The 17,186-nt window shown below is 28.8% G+C and overlaps 1 long non-coding RNA gene across 1 annotated transcript; it reads left to right on the forward strand.

The window, feature by feature from the left end:
* Nucleotides 1-15,305: 15,305 nt before the first annotated feature.
* LOC131638288 (uncharacterized) lies at nt 15,306-15,904 on the forward strand. Its single transcript, XR_009294633.1, has 2 exons — nt 15,306-15,340; nt 15,507-15,904. It is a non-coding gene; the product is annotated as an uncharacterized LOC131638288 (long non-coding RNA).
* Nucleotides 15,905-17,186: the final 1,282 nt, after the last annotated feature.

Below are 17,186 nucleotides of genomic sequence, written 5' to 3' on the forward strand. Positions count from 1 at the left end.
AATTCATCCCAAACAGTAGTTTTCAAATTGAGAATATTTCATATGCTTTGAAACCTAGTCACTATTTATCAAAGAATACTTGACCAAATTGTAAAAATTCAATTTTTCATTATTAAAAAATCTCTAGGTAAATAGGGAAAAAAAATTCAAATTTCAAGTATAGTACCAACAGCATTTACTCAAAACTGTACTCGTCAATATTAAAAAAAAGTGGGAATAAAATTTGAACTGAATAGAAGAGAGAAAAAGAGTAAGAAAGGAAGTAGGATCAAAATAGTAGTGATTATTATAAGTACATATAATTAGCATAAACATATTTAATTGGACTCAATAATTAGTGTTGTCTTAACCAAATTTCTAATATAGTCCAAACAGCATCTAATTTACTCAAAGTTGTACTCATCAAAATTAAACAAAGTGGGAATAAAAGAGAGAAAAGTTTGGTAATGGTCTACTCTTCACATACAAATAGTTGAAAAATATTTGTTGTCTAATTCTAATTGGTGTTGAGGGTAAAAGTTTGGTAATGGTCTACTCTTCACATACAAACCTAGGGGACAATCTATCTTTTATGCTTGAAACCATCTTCCATTATACACAATAAGTTAATGGCAGCAAGAAGAAAGAAAATGAAAAGAATACATTACCTGAACAAGATTCCTCACTAAAATCCTCCTTGACAATTCACAAGACATAGCTCCACCCTTACCACCAGAAATAAGAATAAAAGAATATAAATCAGAATTGAAAACTAAAAATCGAAGAAACTAATATTTACATAAGAAAAGGAACAGTATCGGCTACTTGGGAACGCAAGTGCATTTCAATTAAAATTCTTTAAGTATAAGCTATTTTTAAACTATGTTACCTATTTTTAAATTAATTTATTTTTTTGCTAAAAAAAATCAAAAATGGAAGTTAAAAATACAAAAAAGGGGAGTTATAAATCTTGTATAACGATTTTTTATTTTTCATTGACAAAAAAATCGTGTATAAGGATTTGAAAACATAAGTTCTAAATATATTGGTTATTTTTAAATGAATTTAATGGAAATACACCGATAGTGTAAAGTAGTTTTACACTGTTAGTAAAATTCAAACCGTTAATTTTTGTAAATGTTTGACTTTTTCATTAGATTATATATAAAGTATTTATTTTTAAGGGTTGTGATGCACTGACCGTGTAAACAAATTTACACTGACAGTGCAGTACCTTTAAACTGTTTTGATTGAAACATAATATAATATCACTATTAATCCAAGTATATTTGCCAACCTATAGCAATTAAGTTCTTACTAGCCGTCTACCCGTGCGATGCGCGGTAAAATTTATATATATATATATATATATATATATATATATATATATATATATATATATATATATATATATATATATATATATATATATATTAAAAAATATGATTTAAGTATTTTCTAAAAAGTATATATTTTACTAAAAAAAACAATTTAATAGTTTGAATTAAATGAAAAATAAAATATATACTTATTTATAAGATAATTAAAAAATGTAAATTGTATATAAAAAAAGTTCATATATTAATTAATTTTTAGAAATCAACTTATTATCTTACATATGTAAATAATAAAAATCAAAATTAAGCTATAATAATTAGAAAAACTATGATAAACAAAATAAAAAAATGAAAAGAAATTTTGGATTAGTTGGATAACTAAAGACGTATTGTAATAGAAGGTGGATTTCCTTATTTTTCATGTGTGAGAGTTTCGTTCTATTTGTTTTAATGGATTATGATAGTTTATTTTATTTTAAATAGTTTAAATTAAATGAAAAAATAAAATCCATATTTATAAGATAATTAAAAAAATGAAAATTGTATATAAATAAAAATTCATATACTAATCAATTTTTAGAAGTCAAGTTATTATCTTACATACGTAAGTAAATTTTGGATTAGTGAGATAGCTAGAGACATTGCATTGTGATAGAAGGTGGATTATGATAATTTTTTTGTCTTAATGAATTATGATAATTATTTTAATTAATTAATTAATTATTTATTTATCTTTTTTATATAAATTTAGAAAATTTTTGAATTAGGAAATAGAAATATAAAATAGATCAAAAATTAAAAAAATAAAATAAAAACCATATATTAAAAAATAAAAAATGTTTCTAAGTTACTTTCTCATACAACTCAACTTCTTCAATATTAATAAAAACATTAATAAACAACAGTAAAATATTAATAAGATATTAATTAAAAAAAAATAAAACTATGAAAAGAACACTACAACATTAATAAACAACAGTAAAATATTAATAAGATATTAATTAAAAAAAATAAAACTATGAAAAGAACACTACAAAATAAAACATAACCAAAATTAGACAATAAATTAGAAAATAATATTAAAGTAAGAAATAAGAATAGAAATCATTAACTTAGAATAATTTGTAAAGATCAATAAGATCATTTACAACCTATTTGATAAAATACAAAAAAAATAATAATAATAAAACCGTAGTAAATATTAGAAAACAATAATAAAACTAAGAGAACCCAACAAAATAAAACATAACCAAAAATTTTAAAAAATTATTAAAATTAGAAAGAAAAATAAAAATCATTGATTTGTAAAGTTCATTTACAACCTATTAGATTAACCAAATATATCAACTAATAAAACAAAATATTTTTGAAAATTTGTGATAAGTCTATACCTAGAAAGTGAATTAGCTAGCGACCATCAATAAAATTAGAAGAAAGTAAAATAATATAATGTTAAATAATAATTAAAAAATAATAATAAAATAAATAAAGAGTAAAATTCTCTTTACATGACAAAAAATATATTTTAATTCATCTTGAAACTCATTCTATTTCACAACTTGATTTATTAAAAAAGAACCTTTACTAAGAAAATGTATTTTAGAATGCTTCAAAATCACCTGCAAATAAACACAACTAAAATTAGTAAAAAAAGTAAAATTAAAAATAAAATAAAATAAAATAATATTTAAACAAATAAAAATAAGTAAATAATAGAAATATAAAATAGAGAATACAAAATTACCTTAATATAAAGTGAAACAAATAAAAATAAATAAATAATAACAGTTACCTTAATACAAACTGAAATCTAGTCACCTAAACAAATGAAAAAATGAAGTAAAATGAAGTGAGGTTGAGATTATCATAATCTAAACAACTGTAATGGAATAAACATACACATTCATATTCATATAAAGAATGACAAATTGTATCTATAAGTGTTGAAAGACATAATAAATATGCAGTTGTATTAGCAGAATGTGTTGATAGTCTTTGTTTAGTAGAAGATTACTTAGATTTCACCAAATTTGTATCTTTAAAAAAAATATGAAATAAGATATGATGTGGTCTACGTAAATAAGTAGAAGAAGTTTTGAAATAGAATTAAAAGACATGAGTGTGTAGAAGGAAGAGTTCTGGAAATTGATACATAAATTTAAATCCATCATAGCTCATTTGAATGATAATGCATCCGAACATGTGAGTAATGCATCCCCACGTTCTATATACATTGTTATGACATGGGAGATGGAGAGAAGTGGTTTTTTTGTTAGTGGGTTATGATATGGTTATGTTTAATATGTTTAATGTTTTAATGGGTTTATTTAAATTCAGTTATTAATTAATTAATAAGTAAAATTAATAAAATGAAATTATTTCAATGCAATATTTAATGTGAGGGTTAATTTAACGTGATGGTTAGTTGAAAAGTGAGAGTTAATATTTTATATATTAATAATTAATTTAATAATTAATAGAAACATTGGTGAATGGGGCAAAAAGAAGAGATCATAGCTCATTTGAATGATAATGCATCCGAACATGTGAGTAATGCATCCCCACGTTCTATATACATTGTTATGACATGGGAGATGGAGAGAAGTGGTTTTTTTGTTAGTGGGTTATGATATGGTTATGTTTAATATGTTTAATGTTTTAATGGGTTTATTTAAATTCAGTTATTAATTAATTAATAAGTAAAATTAATAAAATGAAATTATTTCAATGCAATATTTAATGTGAGGGTTAATTTAACGTGATGGTTAGTTGAAAAGTGAGAGTTAATATTTTATATATTAATAATTAATTTAATAATTAATAGAAACATTGGTGAATGGGGCAAAAAGAAGAGAGTAAATGAATAGTTTTTTTTTTTTGTTTTTTGTTAATTTTAATATTTTTAGTTAATTAATTTATTATAGATTTTGGCGGGAAATTTTTTGGGAAAGAAGTTGTAGGATTATAATTTAGTATGATGATATGATACCTCAATTTTATTTTTTATTATATGTATAACATGTATATAATTGTGCTCCTAATAATTTTAAATAACTCTTCCTAGTTTTCTAACTCATTCAAACAAAAATAAAGTACAACTTCTAATTATTCTCCAAATAATTTATAATAAAACATATTTTTAATATTTTAATATTTATATATTTTAGTACTACCACAACTCATGTTCAAAAAGTGTTTTTCATTTCACTGACTCCCCCTATCAAAATATTATGCAGAGAATCACCATTTTAAGTTTCGTAATATACTTATTGTTGTGTTCATGAAAAAAAAATCATAATAAAACCTTACTTTTTATATTCGTGAAAAAAATCTAATTTACTCAAAGCTCTTATTTTTATAATAAATATTTTTTTTCTTAATAAAACCTCTTATTTTATATAAAAAAATCATAATAAATTAATGTTTGCCTTTACACTAAAAATATTTTCAAATAAATAATATTTTTAAATGTTAAAACTATGTTTTTAACTTATTTATTAATTAATTATTTTAATTTTAGAATTATTATAAAATTTTCAACCTCACGGATAAATATCAAAATAATTATATTTTATTTTAGTAAGTAATTAAAATTTAATTATTATTATTATTATTATTATTATTATTGTATTTATTATATATATCCTTGATTAATATGATTAATCAAATATTTTTATGTCCTTCAATATGGTTTTTTTTTATATGAGGGAGGGCCTAAGCCCAAAAAAACAAAACAACTACACCAACTCAATAATGAGAGAAACTATCGCCTTAGCATCTTAATCTACAAAATGCCTCAAGAAGTGAGGAAGCTCCTTATGAATAACAAACTTCCGCTCCATACATTCACGCTTAGCCAGACACAATCAGCACAGGAATTTGAATTCTGATACACGTGAGAGATCACTACGACTTCAAAGGTGGACAAAACATCCATTATTTGCCGAAGGATAGCAACACACTCAATTGTTCCCACCTTTCCGTCTTCAATGGTTTGAACAACTATCAAGGAATCAACATTGATTTCCAAATAATTGAAGCCTAGATTTGTTTGAAAGCTTTAATCCCAAAACTCAGCCATTAATGCACTATAATTGTTGACAAACTTGGAGAATCCCCCTTTCCAAATGCCATTGTGATCACGTAAGACACCTCCATAACTAGCAACATTCGTATTGCAAGCTCCATCAATATTAAGTTTTATCATTCTGCTAGTGGGCAGTTTCCATCCTATGAACTTATTTCCACTATCATTTTTGCTGTGAGTTTTGAAAAGACACACTGCTTGCTTATAGTATTCGTTTCTCTGAAAGATCTGCATAATAGGATCCATAGGTCTCATATAGTCTGCATTATGCTCCTTTAGGTTTCTCCACGACCAAAAGGCATGGCAAGCTATAATCCAGGTATTGCTCCAGTTTAAATTATTATTGTCGTTGTAGTTGAGATTCATGTTAATCCAATTACTAAGATCAACTTTGAAGAAATCCCCATGAATATAACTAGGCACCAGGCTCTTCCAAACCGAGACACACTTGTTACAATCTCTCATCGCGTGAATTGTAGTTTCACAAACGTTACCACACAGCTTACACCCCGCACTTCCCAGACCTTTTCTACTTTTGCTGAAATTTCTAAGCAACCGGTCATGCTTGAGCATCCACGTGAAGGTCTTACACCTCTCCGGCACCGAAGCTTTCTAAATCCTATTCCAATCTCCGCCATCTCAAAATTATGCCATGCTATCGACTTGAACATCTCCATGATAAAAAAACTCTTGATTACCCGTCCCTGCAAAAGAAAAAACGTCAGTTGTTTGATCCAGACTTGGCGGAACACAGTCCGTGATTTTATCAAGCAAATGAGTCGGTATCTAACTATCCATCATATTGATGTTCCAATCACCATCCTCATTGACAAGGTCACATACTTTAGCATTTATAAGGTAGCCTGGAATGTCTCAATATGTTCAATCAGCCGAAACTCTTGTTAGAACATAGTTAGTTCTAGTTATATTTTAGTGTTTTGATGATAACAAGCAAACAAATTTTGTATAAAGCAAACATGGTACTCTAATCATATGGTTCTACATTCCAGAAGATGTACCAGTACCAGCAATCAGAACTTGAAGCTAAGGAAACAACACAAGTTATAAATGAACTTCTGATACCGCACGCTGTAAACATATCTACAACAGAAGTTAAAGAACAAAGACTGAACAGAAGTTTATGCAGAGCGATTCAAATTAAACCGCTGAAGACATAATCATTAGCAAAATGACTGCAACACTCCAAAAGCGCCTATATATAGAAGTTTTGATCAGAAGCTTAATACAACCCTTGCGCAATAATATAGAAACGTTGTCAAATTCAAAAGCTTACGAACTTCATCTTCAACCTCACAAACTCTTGTAATATTTAATGAGTATTAAGTTTAGAACTTAAGAGAAATATCACAATTGTGATTACAATTTTATTAGAAGCACTCAAACTCTTGTAAACCTTATTTTACATTGATTGTAAAAGATTCCTAGAGTGATCAAGTTGTGATCTATAGACTCTAGAAGACTTAGAGGGCATCTAAGTGGAAAACCATTGTAATCAGTTGGATTAAATCCTCAGTAGAGGTAAATCACCTTGTTAGGGGTGGACTGGACTAGTTTCGTTAACAACGAACCAGGATAAAAATAATCGTGTTCATTGTTTTTATCATCCAAGTTTTTTGAGTTACACTTATTCAATCTCCCCCCCCCCCCCCCTTTCTAAATGGATAACCATCAAACAAAACTACATGGTGGGTGAGATAGATGAAAATTTCATGTAAATGGATTATGAGCAATTGAAAAAAATAACGTAATTATTCAAATAAAAAATTATTTAAAGCCTTGTGTGCTTCATAAGTTTTACAGCAAAAACTTACTATTATCGATTATCTAAAACAAAAATGTTCAACATCCAAACAAAGTAGGAGTATAAAAAAACGAAAACAGTAAATATAATATAAATATAAATTATTTAAAAATATATATACATATTTAAAAATATTGATTCACATCAGGCAGGCAGTCATGTTATTAGTGACACTGTTTGAAGGATATTTGTTCTGGTCTTTTACTAATAACATTTTCAGTCTGCCATAATCCTTGACAACAACCATACCTCATGCACCCTCCACTCCATTGTTTTTTTCCTTGCAACAGGTTTACCAAGCTCCTACAATTAAGTAACTACCCAATCTTTTTAGTGATAGCACAAATATAAATTTCATGACAGGAACCTCATATGCTATTGTTCCTTTGCATGACATACATGCACAAATTTTACCACCACCTGCTTCATATACAAACTCCAAAACACAAAGTAATAAGTTATTTGCCACTGACTCACCCCTCCAGCAACCCTCTTTAGGCTAAGTCAACACATACAAATTATTACAATATTATTCAGCACAATCATAAATTGAAGACACTGCAATTAAGTAGCAGAAAAATCAATTTGCCACTGACTGTCTGACTCATCCCTCCAAAAACTCTCTTTAGGCTAAATCACTACATACAGATGATTAAAATATTATTCAGCACAAACATAAACTAAAGACACTGCAGTTAAGCAGAAAAACCACAAAATCAACAGCATGACAAACAAACCTTATTAATGTATAGATATTTTATTTTAGGACAATTTTGGAGCAGTTTTAGTAATTCACTCCAGTCATGAATGCCAATATGAGAGCATAATAGTCGAAGTTCAATTAAGTTTTGAAATAGAGGGAAGGCTTTGTAATCTGAATCAACTCGACTTTTTCATTTGGATGACTACTGTTCATCTACATAACACATAAAAACACACAAGATGCTTACACACATGATCGATATCACACTTATTAAAAAATCAAACAGTATATAAGAGAAACAATTCACATGTCATAATAGTTCACAATGAATAATATTGTGATGGTTCATAAACAAACAACAACAGACAAACAATACTCACCTTTTGAATTTTCTAAAACACTGTTAGGCTTCCAAATGATGGTGAACTCACGGAGTCAGAAGAAACCAAAGACTCTCTCCTGTGATTATTCATGCGCTTTTTATCAATGCTGATAGTTTCATTTAATTGACTCACTTTGTTGGACGAGTTCTTCTCAAAGCTACTCATTTCTGAAGGGCATGATTCTCCAAGCATTTCTGAAGGGCTTGATTCTCCAACAACTTCTGTTTCTACAGGTGCATTCCTTAGGCTTTCTGCTTTTAACTTTCTTTGACCAGTTGAAAGTTGCACCTACAATAATTATAGTGTCTGGACATAACAGAACGTATAGAACAGTATTTTTGAGTAGCCCCAATTCAAAATATATCTGAATGACATAATTTTTTAATTACGTTTGCCACATCATTTGATTATCTTCTTGAGCTTGTTAATTATGTATATATTCGAACAACAATTTCTGAGGTAAATGTTAATTATGTATATCTGAATGACCAATGTAATCTCACAATCCTGATAATGTGTTATGAAATCAGTAAACCCCAATTCAAAATCGTAGAAATAAATATCTTGGATGCATTATCATTTGAAAATTGTAAAGTTGAATCTAATGAGAATTCCATTTGCAGCCTACAAATATAGTGTAATAATCAATCACTCATAATATGTTCGATTAAAAAGGCGCGAAAGAGATATTACCGTTTTGAAGGCTTTGAAGGGCCACTTTTGAATACGGTCGAATCCAGTGAGTATTCCATTTCCAAGCTACGAATATAAAGTAACCATAAGAAAGCATGGAATAACATCTACTGCAAATATAAGGTTAACTTACTTAGCCACCAATTCTACAATATCATCAAAATGACCCATAAAAAAATGTTCTATAAGTTGTTTTAAAGCAATCTTAATAATCCTCAAAGGTTATAACAATGTATTCGTCAAAAGATCCGACAAAGAAAAAAAGCAGTATATCGCTGCCATTTCCGCTATCCCACCGTCTTAGGAAACACTGCTCTTACTTGTGCACGCCTACGTTCGCCACCCGTAAATCTCACCAAATGCAATGTAAATCTGTGTCTTCCTACTAAAACACAGCGCTTGAAGAACTAAGGCCGCCTCTTCTGGTGTTAAAGGACATAAACCTGTGATCTCCTCTCTTCAGAAACTATCTCCTTTTCTCTCCACCAAGGGAATGCATACCTGAATTAAATTATGCGTAATCAACATTATAACTGAATATCAAGAAATTATGCTCAAACCTGATTATCTTTCGCTTCATAATGTCTGCTTTTATTTTTGACACCCGTAACCCTTAAATAGACCATATAAAATGTTAATTAAACTGTTGCATCTATGCATAAACAGAGGACAAAGAATAAAATGAAGGATAAATCACTTACCTGGTTTAAGAGACATAGAAGTTGAAACAGGTTCACGATTTCCCCTCTCGGCTTTAATAGAAGCAACTAGTAGAACACTCGTGCGTTCGCACGGGTGCCTTCATTTATAACTTAGATAATTTGATAAAACTTGATTGCTTAAAAAAATATGTATTATGATGATGGTAACTCATACAACCGCACAGATAAATTTGTTCACATCTTTTCTTTAATTAGGCTTGATCACTTTAAAAAAAACTTTGATGCTAGTGACCCGTGAAATTAAAAGTTTAACTAAATTTTAAAGAGTGAGGTTGAAATTTACTAAATTTAAATGAGTGAGATTGAAATTTTTTTAGACAATTGTAAATTTGAAATGAATAATTTTATTATAAATAAATAATAATTATATAAATTTTACTGTATAAAATAATCATATAAAAATGATATAAATATATCTATGATTAAATAATCATAGAAAAAAATAAAATTTTAAGTGATGCTAAGTTTTATAAATAAATACAAAATTTAAAATAATTTACTTATTTGTACAATAAGCAATATTTATATATATTTAATTATATTAAATAATTATATTAAAAGACAACTTTGAACTACTTAGCAAATGGCATATGCTAACTATAAGTATTTGATGCTGCAATTAAGGACACCTTTAGTATGTTCACTTTCTGCACCTCATAAGAAAAAGTTATTGATATGCTACGAAAAACACCTGAAAATTTAAATATGTAAAACTACTGATTTCATATAAGATACAAAACATGCATTTTTGTTCAATAAAATTTGCTTATTTATTCAATACATTATTACATAAAGCGTAATTCCAATTAAAGAACTTGACTATATCTGTCACTTTTTTAAAACTATCACATTTAAATATGTAAAAATATTTCAGTTCAGGAAGTCAAGTTACTTAGAAAATTCATTTTATTTGAAAATTTCTAGGTTATGAGTTTTAACTGCATCAGTAATAGTGGTACAAAGATTAGTACATGGATAAAACCTTGCCAGGGTCGTATAATATCACAGTTTTCTATGGAAGAGTTTTTTTTCATTATTAGAACTAAAAGTACATACAATTTTAAATGACACTACAAACTTATACACACTAATAGTATACCACTACTGGTCAATTACCAAATTACTCAACTTAAAACAGATAATTGATCAATAAAATGATGGTTTTTCCAATAGTTGGTAGACTACCTATTTAATTGCCTAATCATAAACTTGATTCCCAATTCATAACCTAATACTATTTTCTTCTCAGAACTGCCAAATATAGCAAAAACATTTTCAAAATCATCCTAATCTGTAAGAACCAAACCTTACACTAAGTGGAGACACATTAGAGTATAAATTCAAGTACATGGTAAACGTCGAAGAAAACAGTTAAAACAAAAAATAAAACACAAAATTGAATTGTTTGGTTTGTGCCTATAAACAGATTATACTAATTGCACACTTTGAAAACAGGAAGAAATATGTAATCTTTGTCGCAACTGATTAATTTCATTCTAATCAACTGTCTATAATATAGTACATAGTAAACAATTCAGAATAGTGGATTATCCTTTGTATATACACCTAAGAAAAGCTTATGTTTCAGTTTTCTCACCTATTAGTTGCAGCTTGTTAACCCGAACGTCATATGCTCGTCGCAGATTGAACTCCGACCAACCATTTTATTCTGATAAGACTTGAGCATTGGCGTAGCAGGAATCACCATGTCCAATTTCTCCCAAACCTTCGACATATCACAGACTGACTTTGAACAGAGAGGGCATGCATACCTAAATTCTTCAGTAAGTAAAATGTTATGCAGGAATTCTTCTTTTACATTTTAAAGTAAAAAAACTTAAAATTGGAAAACATTTATTAGTTATTAGAAGTTGCGAGAACAAAGTATTTGTAAGTGTCACTGAGAGATATCTCTAATATTTAGAGTTATCTCTAATATTTGAAACTTTGAGACATATGGTAGTAAGTGTCAATGAGAGATAAATTAATACTCGACTTAGTGTTTAGAGACAACTAAAGAATAAACTGACTTACGGATCCGAATACGTTAATAATATTTGATCTGCTAAGTTGTATCTGCTTGATCATTCTACTTCCATCTCTCATATAGCCAGCAACTTGATTGTTGATATCTTGCAACATGGACAACAAATTAGGAGTAAAATAATTAGTGTCACATAGTCGAATTCACATTCCAGTCACAGAAACTGACCTGAGCAAAACACCAGCTATCACTTGTGTCATCCTCTGCCATTTGTTGAAACTATTAAACTAAAAGCAACATGTTGTTTTGATGAAAAAATATGGATGAAAAAAGGCTCACCTAAAGTGTTCTTCTGATTTTTTTATAGAATATATTGTGCTCCTTACTGCAACAAAAATCATGATCATTTGAGAGCAGGTAGTATGGATGAAACAAAATCATACAACTTCTTCCACTCAAATTTCATTACCTAGAAAGTGAGAAGATATAACATATTAGCAAATAACAACATAATAGGACATTCTACCTGTAATATGCAAAAGCCATTAGTGGTTAAGAAATGCAAGAGAAATTCCAAAAGCAAAAGTCTTACACAGTATCTGAGGCTTTACCTTCCCATCCACAATCTCTCTGTTACCAAGCATAAGATTATTTGGATATTTCTCAACAGACATTATGCAAAAAAGCACTATACAATCAGAATTGAAATGAATAATATCTTATGGATGCAAATCCTAAATAATGCTAGTGTTGTTAAATTGTGGCGCTATAGCTTAATAGAATTCACATAATAAAATACTCAAAAGACATGCAATCTCAAAATAATAGTGTCTTAGACATATATCCAACCAATATTGAATTTTGGGGAAGTTAGTGATTACTCAAAAATCTCAAAAAGACATGCAATAAAACAAAGAGAAGGAATTATAAAACAACATAAAACTATACTTACTCAATCCTTGTGATTATGCATTTCAAGGAACTGTAACTGTCTGTAACATTATTCATATATCATTATCAAACCTTAAGAACGAAAGGTGATTAGGTAATCTACAAGAAGTTATCATTTTTCCTTTACCCTAGTTAAAAGGGTTTGAACAAAAGATTAACAAATCAAAACAATGAAAATCAATTGTTGATTGCTTAAACTTATGAAAATCTTGAGGAAGAACCCAGTGAATTCATCAAGTATAATGGTAAGGTTCAAAAAATTCATCAAAAATAAAAGTTGAGACTTTAAACTTACTTATGAAAATCTTGAGGAAGAACATACCTTAAGTTTGATGTTGAATGAGGAAAAATTAAATCTTTGCAAGAAAAAAGTAACAGTGTTGAAGACAAAACAGAGAAATATTAGAAAAATCAAAACCCTAAAATTGAAATTCAGAAAAAATCTAAAACCAACAAAATCAACATAAACAACAACAAAAATACAAAACCAACCAAAAATAACCATGGTAGCTATGAATCCACCTTTGTTTCTCTTCCATTGAGCAAGAAGCTTGAGTTCTTCAATTTCCTCTTTATCTGCCTGTAAAAAGAAAAAGCAAGCAATAAAAAAACTCAGAAAGGTTGATTCTTTAGTGAAAATACCACATACCTAACTTTCTCATGTTAATAGGAATATAAACAAGTTGGAAAAGGAGAATGATGTCCGTTCTTAACGAACCCGTCGGAGATGGAGTAACATGGTCGACATCGAGGTTGTTCGAAATTAAATTTCAATCGGTTCATTAGAAAGCCCGTGGGATGAGGAGTACGAAAATAACTTAGATTTTTTTATTGGAGGTGGTGGCCGTAGACAATGTGAAGAAAGGGGACAGCGGCGGCGGACTTAGGGTTTGAAGAGAAAAGAGAGAGCAAATCAAAAATAGGAAAGAGAAGAGGAGAGAAAGAGAGAAACGTGAGAAATGGGGGTTTGGCAAAGTGTTTTGGCAAAGTACAAAAATTGAAAAAATTGACCAATGGAAGGTGAACAAATGGCATGGATGAATATTGAATTTGTTAATTACATGAAAGACCTTTTGGTAGTGTAAAAAATATTTGTTGTAAGGGTTAATTTGTAATTTTGGGCTACATTTTAGTATTGGGTAGATAGTTGATGAGAGATTCAACATTCAACCCCAATCCTTTTGTTCCCACCAGATTCACTCCTAGCTTTTCGCAAAGGTGATTCAATCTCATTTCATCACCTCCCCTTACTTCTCTTAGGTCAAGATCCTGTTGTCTTGACAACAAAGTTTAAACATGAATACAAATTTTCCAAAAACTATGAGAAGAAAGAAAAAGAACTCACTTCATATTCAGTAAATGGGATACAACACTAACGTTCATGAAACCTTATTTTATCATCATCTTCCTCATTTTTTACACAAACCCTTCAGAAAATATTGAGAGAAGAAGAGAGATTAGAGAACTCAAAACACGAAAAAACAAAGAAAGATCTCATCGATTTGTTGTGACTTTGAGCGTCACCAACATCATCATCAATTTATCGACCGTAAGCCTTAGCAACAACCATCAACGGTTCAAAAGCAACATCACGATATCATCAGCAAACGTGTTCATCGTCACCATCAACATCATATTCATCTGCATAGAAATCAGAAGAAGAACGTTATTAGAGAAAGAGAGACAAAAGAAAGAGGAAGAGGAAGAGAGAGGTAGAGGAAGAGAGAGAACGATTTTTCAAAATAGAAGCAACCCTAGGCACATAAAGTAGAAGCAAAAGAAAAGAAAGATGGTTAAGGAATCCACATGGTAGAATTTGGTAACAGAAGGGCAATATGGTATTTTCCAGATCAGTGAACTTTCTTATATTGTAGATTGGTCTATCGTGTGTAACAATAAGCTTTTAGAAAGATAGAAAAATATTAGTATTTTGAGGTGGTTGGTAAATTTTAGTTTTTTATTTGTGTTTTTATCTAAATTGAATTTTATTAATTAATTGATTAATAGAAAATATTAGTAGTGAAAATTGTTGGTAGAAAAATGAAAATAAAATAAAAAGAATTAATAGTGATAGGAGTTAAAAATATCAATTTTAACTTTGAAGATTTTGGAGAAAAAATTTAATAATAAAAAATTGTGGAATCATAATTTAGTAAGATATGATATAATGATATTACTTATTTTCTAGTTAGCAGTGAACATGTATTCTAAATTTCATTTTTATATTATAAAGATAAAGATGTTTTTTAGAAATAAAATAAAAAATTTACAAAAAGTATTAATTTTTTTAAATATTTTTTAAAACATTACAAATAAAATAATGTAAAATATAGTTTTTATTTTGAGATAAAAGCTATACATGAAATTTGAATTAATTCAGGTCATTGGGCCTAATTGAGTTAAAAGTTGATAGTCCAAATTGGTATTGTGAGGGTGAAAGAAACCCTAGCGCAATCGGCGGTTTCACTTTCCTCCTCCGTATTATCGGTTGCCACCATTAAATGGTTTTGCAAGTTATCTATTGTCCGGTACGGTTCCTTGTTCTTCTATGATTAGCAGTTTCTTAGATTTTTTTGCTTTTGATTTTGATTCTTTTATTCTTATTTCTGGTACTTTGACAAGGAATATTTTGCTGATGCAGACCAGAACTCTGCCTCAGATTCCTCTCGGTTATCACAGGTTGGAACATCGATCTTCTCTGCATAGTAGATTATTCTTAACATAAAAAATGTAATTATTCTTAACATAAAAAACATAGTAAATACACTAATATGTTTTGGCTGTAGATATCTCTGCTTCAACATAAAGTTTTGATTTTAATTTACTTTTTTTCAATTGGTTTCAGATCATGTTGGCGTGAGTTAGCTTTATTAGAGGTGAAGGAAATACGGTTCGATGTTAGGGAGAAGATTTTGCAAATGGTTTGTGTCAGCTATCTTTTATCCTCATCACCATCTCACCTTGGGAAAGTTGGGCAACAGTCCACATCTCATTATTAAATGGAGATTTAGATTCAGCTGCATGTTAATACTTAGTGCTAGACAACCTAACTCACATTTGCACCTTCAGCCTCCATTTCAATGGTAGGAAAAGAATTCTCTCAAGTAGCCACTTGCTTAAAGAATCCTTTCATATCTTTTGTACTTTCGTTGGTGTAAACATAAATGAACATCACAACTTTCATTTCAAATCAGTTTCTTATTTTGGGTGAGGCAAGTGATAGAGAAAACCAAATTTTCTTCATCACTGTCTAAGTAAAATCTTGTACATGCTTATCTTTTCATAAGCTGTATCCACTACCTTATGTTTTCTTAGATGCTATATATTTCAAAAAATAGAAATAGACACTATCATTGAATTGAAAGTATAGGTGTAAGGCACATTCATAAATCACCACATATTTCTAAACTTATCTTTGCGTGATTAATTAAAAAGTGATTCTTTAAGCAAGTGTACGGATCCAAACTCCATTTTGCAGGTGTTGTCTCTTTGATATAATTGTGGTACCGTAATTACTAAAGTGAAATTAAAGTTGTTTTTTAACACAATAATCATATTGAGAAAGCTTTAAATTGTGCTTGTTGAAGCAATTATGAAAACTTCTCGAAACATAATATCACAATTATAATATAATTGTTTGTTCTACAAAATAAAATAAAAATAAAGTAAATTTATTTATCCAACTCAAAAAGTTGGGTAAATTTAAATTCATTCTAAAATGTCTTGGAAACAACAAACAATTGTATTTTTTGTTAAATAAATAAATATGTTAAAATTAAATGGTATTTTGTGATTGGTTCAAGGTACACTATTCAACTTCTCCTAAAAATAACGCTACAATAAATTCACCATGCAACACTAAAAGTCAAAATAATTGAAAAGATTAATTTTAAGACGAACTATAATATTTAAATAGACCAATAAAAAATATTCGTATCAAATCTTTAATCAGAACTGACTTTGAGGCAGGGCAACCAGGTCTACGATTCATAGTCTCAAAAATTGAAGGAGTCTCAAAATTTTAAGTGTAACACCCGGTATTTAGTTAATTATTTAATTATATACAATCAAATTATTTCTAATTTAATTATTGAATTTGTGGAGTGTTGAGAATTGTTGACATGGGTTTTTATGATTAATTAGTTGATTAATTAATTGATTAAGTTGTAGAAATAGTATTGAAGAAATATTAGATTTATTATATGGACTTAATTAAGTGATGGTGGTAGTAAAAGGTGGGGTGTGAATGTTACACCCAATAGGTTTAATGAAATTAGGTTAAGATAAGGATTAGACTAATTAGAAGAGAAAAAGTCGTGGGGAATTGGTCATGGGAAGTTGTAGAGAAGAGAGAAAATAGGAGAGAAATTCATTCCCGTTTTTCTTGCAGCAGTCTCACTAAATCGAAGAGCCCCGATTCGTTAACCGTTGGATCGTCGCCAAATTTTGTGGGTAGGTTCACAACACCTATATCTAACTTTTGACCGTTGGGATCTTCAAAATAAAGTCTGAGTTGGGAGATATC

This window comes from Vicia villosa, unplaced genomic scaffold (genome assembly GCF_029867415.1).
Source record: "Vicia villosa cultivar HV-30 ecotype Madison, WI unplaced genomic scaffold, Vvil1.0 ctg.002247F_1_1, whole genome shotgun sequence".
In the NCBI taxonomy this organism is placed as follows: domain Eukaryota; kingdom Viridiplantae; phylum Streptophyta; class Magnoliopsida; order Fabales; family Fabaceae; genus Vicia; species Vicia villosa.